Consider the following 4,909-nt stretch of genomic DNA (forward strand, 5'->3'; position numbering starts at 1 on the left):
AGAACTATTGATAGTATAATTTACTACCTATTTTCGACATTTTGTTTCTCCACGCAAAATGAGAAGAGAATTCAAGAAGAGCTGAATGAGCTGAAATCCGAAGTTCAGTTCATGAAAANTTTTGGTTACTTTTGGTGTTTGAATAATATTTCATGAATTAAGATGTTTTCAAACATGTTTGACAAATACGAAAATTAGATACATAAAGAAATCAGATATTCTTGTTTATTACAAGCTTTTTGAAAAACTTTTAATAGAAAAAGGAAGAATTAAGTGGTTATTCTTTTTATAAAAAATTTAGTTTTATTTACTATTTTCATTTCGAAAATGATAAATTTGCTTCGAATTTCTTTGTTTCTTAGTAAAAAAATTTTTAATATCAAACAACAATACTGCAATATTTGTTTATTAAAAAATGGTTAAATATGAAAATGATATAAAATGGTTCTAGTATATATAATGGAAGCGATATGAAATAAAAAAAATTATCAAAGAAAGCTTATTAAAATATATTTTAGGATTTAAGGATTTTTTTGTTTATATAAATTTTTTATTTTTATCTCATTAATCTTCCTGTTTAAATTTTATTTAAAATATTCTATATATTTTTTTTAATTGTGAAGAATAATCTGCTAATTAAAAACTTTTCTAATTTAATATGTAAAGTAAAGATTAAAATTTTTCATCATAATATTATTACGAGTATTTAGATATAAGTTCGAAATTCCTTATTAAGTGAATTTATGATTTTTTCCCTATTTTTTCATTTCGTATTTATTAAAAGAAACGAATAAAAAATATTCATATATTATTACTTCTTATATAAGTTTAATCGAAAAGTTTTAGAAAAATCTTTTTTAATTTTTAAGTGGTTATTAAATATAAAGTTTTGATAATTATTTCTAAAGAAATTCATTATCTTTGATATCTGTTTTCATGACAATGAAAGGATTTCTTGTTATTATCATATCTTTTCTAGGATACTATTAAAAAAAAAAAAAAAAAAAAAAAAAAAAACGAAAAATTAAAAGATGAAACTCAATTTTTTAATATGAACCCGGTTTAGACCCAGTTATTTTCTAGAAATTATCAAAATGACAAAGTCCAATAAGTTACTGACGTTTAAGATCAGTACGTTTATTTACTATTATTATGCCCAATTATGAATTTCTAAACTATTTAAACTCTTTTCCATCAGTTTTTATTTTCACTGAAATTGAAATTGTTCGTAAGACAAAATCATTTTAATGCAATATAACGTGAAATTTACCTCAAACAAAAATGACAGGTAATAAATTATATCCCGCAATGTTTAACTCGTATTTATTTCACTTTAACGTGTATACAACGTTTAGAAATTGATTGTCTGTGTGATATATCTATTTTTCAAAAGTTTTCGTTATTAAAAATTTTTACTGTTTATGATTTTAAAAAAACGACATTTACGGTAAAATTCACTTATTCTAATCTCTTTCGTATCTGAAAATAAAGCGAGTGACAATAATTGATCTTCGTGCAAACACGACCACTTGTCATGTTTCTAAATACACTTCTAACAATAAACATTTCTCCGTAAATAATACAAATGAATGTTATCGCCCTAAATAAATTACACGTACTTAAACAAGTAAAAATAACCATATTACTTTCTAATCAATGAAATTTGTATTTATTCTAAAAACCATCTTTTTTCCGGTACATAAAATCAATTGTTTTATGCACAAAATAAAAGTTACAAAACCAAGAAAATCAAACTTTTCTTGTTTCATGTTCAATATCTAAAATACGAGTATTACATATTTTTCGAAGAAAGTTAATAAAATCATTTCCACAAGTCAATATTCGTTACTATTATGATATTTAATAATATGATACTTTAAAGAACGTTTAAAACGAAATTTTTGTGAGCAATGATCACACGAGAATGGTTTCTCTCCGGTGTGAAGACGAAGATGTCCTATCAGATGATGTTTTTCAGTAAAACTTCGGTTGCAATGGTCGCAAGAGAATGGCTTCTCCCCTGTGTGGGTTCGAAGATGTCGAATGAGAGTTCCTTTTTGTGTAAAACGTTGTTTGCAATGATCACAGGCAAAGAGTTTCTCTCCAGTGTGAATCCTTCGATGATATTTTAACCCATTTTTCGAAACGAATTCTTTCTCGCAACTCTCACATCGATACTTCCCATTTCTTGACTTCTGATTGTTTAAACCTGTAAAATATCGGAAGAGCATTAAAACCGAAACTCTCTTCACTTCATTGCTAATCGAATATGTAAATATCTAAAATTAATCGCTAATTTTAAAGTATTGTTAGAGTGTGTGTGCAGATAGAAAAAGAATTTTTTTCTAGCAAGATTCTTTAAACGAAAATTGATACCTTACAACTAACTAGACCACCCGAAATGAAACAATAAATCATACGTAAACTGCTTACACCTGTATTTGCAAATATTTCCTAGCAGTATACACATACTATCACAAATTAATGTAATTTATACATTTATCTCAAAACAACTTATATGAAGAGCATTTTAAAAAATAACATATTTGGAAATTATTTAAAATATCTTCTTCATTTCTTTTCTGTTTCTCTTCATTTGCTTGACATATATTCTTCCTTTTTTCATATTCTCGTATAATTTCTTATCACTGCCTTCAATTGAGTCTTCTGTAAACAGAACTTAAACGCATTCCTCGACTCATCCTTTTCCTGAAAACAATTCCTCATTTGTTTCTCTTCTCTTTATTGCTTAATCGCGAATCTGAAAATAAAGGTTTGAATGAAATCAGATACGAGAATGACGTCATGCATTATTTTAGAAAACAAATGAAATATTTCAAATTAAATAATTTTAGATTCTTTCTTGGAAATGTGGCGCCACAAAATTAAAGCTGAGTTCAAGATCTGAAAAAGAAACATTTTTAAGTTAATTTTCTCAATCAAGAATTCGTATACTTATGAAATGCATTCATTAATTATTAATAGGATATTTAAAATAGTTTTATCTGCTATGTTCAAAAACAAGTAATTCATATAATACTGTATTTTACGAAGATCCTTTCCTTTTATTTTCATATTTCAATTTTGATTGAGGAATTTGAAATTTTAAAAACAACCATTTCTAATCTTTTCTTCAAAATTTTGGTTTTGAGAATGCGTGAAAAAAAATGAAAGAGTCACTTACGTTTGTCTACATTTAGTCAAGAAACTTCATTCAACAAAAAAACGTAAAGCACTTCCAATACTTGTTAGCACATTCCACAAACAAAACTCTATGGCCATTCGATAGATAAAGAAATGTCATCCGAGAAATCTTCAGCTATTTATTGTCGTTTCTTCTCCTCTTTTCTGTTCGGACGGAACCGAAGACGACGGCAGGAAAACAAATAGACACGATTCTTTCGATTTCTTTCTGAAAGATTCTAACAACTTTCCTGATGAGTCAAATCTATTCAATAATTTAAATATAAATACAGTTTACCACTTCTCTATCTGAATGTGCATTTGCCTTTATTTTTCTTTGTAAACGAACTGTGAATTTTCTTAAAAAAAATAAGTGGCACCATCTAATATTTAAATTCCAATTGTTTTCATTTCTGTATTTTTCGAAATTTACAAATCGAAATTCGAAAAATAATGTTTGATTCGAGTATTATTGAAAAGAAATTAATACTTTTAAACAATATTTAAAATTACTAATAACGAGAAATTTCTTTAAAATCACAGCGCACAAAATGTTCGGATCAAAATTTCAATAATTTCCTAACAGAAAAAGTTTTAAATCAGACAATTTCGATAGAAAACGCTATTAGTTCGAAAGAATTAGTTGGAAACGATAGTCCTGCAGAAATTAAAGTAGAGAATTCGACCGATACGGGAAAAGCAAATGCAGAGGGTAATTCAAAGATGACTCGACGAATTTCTGAACCTGCCATTAAAAGTATTTGGCGATATCGAGAAAGAAAACATCCTTTAGATCGAAATTCCTGGCTGTTAAAAAGTACGTGCGACCTGAGAAAGAAAGAAAAAAACAAGAAAGAACAAAAAATTAAAAGATGAAACTCAATTTTTTAATATGAACCCGGTTTAGACAGTTATTTTCTAGGAATTATCACGTTGACAAAGTCCAATAAGTTACTGGCGTTTAAGATCAATACGTTTATTTACTATTATTATGCGCAATTATGAATTTCATAACTATTAAAACTCTTTTCCATCAGTTTTTATTTTTACTGAAATTGAAATTGTTCGTAAGACAAAATCATTTTAATGCAATATAATGTAAAATTTACCTCAAACAAAAATGACAGGTAATAAATTATATCCCGCAATGTTTAACTCGTATTTATTTCACTTTAACGTGTATATGTTATGGACAAAGTGATTAATCGGGCATTATTCATAATGACTGGACATTATGAATAATGACCAAATAGGGCGGGCAGTGTGATAAATATTGATTAATTTATCAAATTGACCGGTCATTATGAATACTGCTATCACCTAGTCGGGCAAAGTGATAATAATAAGTTGAGGAGTGATCATCTGACAATCGGTACGCCGAGTTGCGTGTGCGTATCGTACAGCGTTTAGTACAGAATTTTAAATTTGATTACAAAACCCCTCTTATTTAATTTAGAAATATTTATTTTTGTAAATTTTATCAAAGTACTATTAACTGTATTAATTAAACTGATATTAACGAAAAGTATTATTAACAATTTTTGGTATAAATTATATAAAAAATTAAATGCTTTTTAGTTTATTTATTTGAGCAGTTAACATTTTCATGACATTTGGAATTACATAATTTTTTTTTCTTTGGTAGCATTTGCATCTATTAGATTTTCAACCAATTTTTCAGCAGCATTAACTATAGTTGTGGCCATCAGGAATTGATGACATTCTT

The 4,909-nt window shown here is 26.8% G+C and overlaps 1 pseudogene; it reads right to left on the reverse strand.

Moving 5' to 3' along the window:
• Window positions 1-1,724: 1,724 nt before the first annotated feature.
• LOC111621122 overlaps window positions 1,725-4,909 on the reverse strand; it is a 10,745-nt pseudogene continuing 7,560 nt past the window's right edge.

The sequence above is a fragment of the Centruroides sculpturatus genome, unplaced genomic scaffold, assembly GCF_000671375.1.
Source record: "Centruroides sculpturatus isolate CEXI.00-Female unplaced genomic scaffold, Cexi_2.0 scaffold171, whole genome shotgun sequence".
Classification (NCBI taxonomy): domain Eukaryota; kingdom Metazoa; phylum Arthropoda; class Arachnida; order Scorpiones; family Buthidae; genus Centruroides; species Centruroides sculpturatus.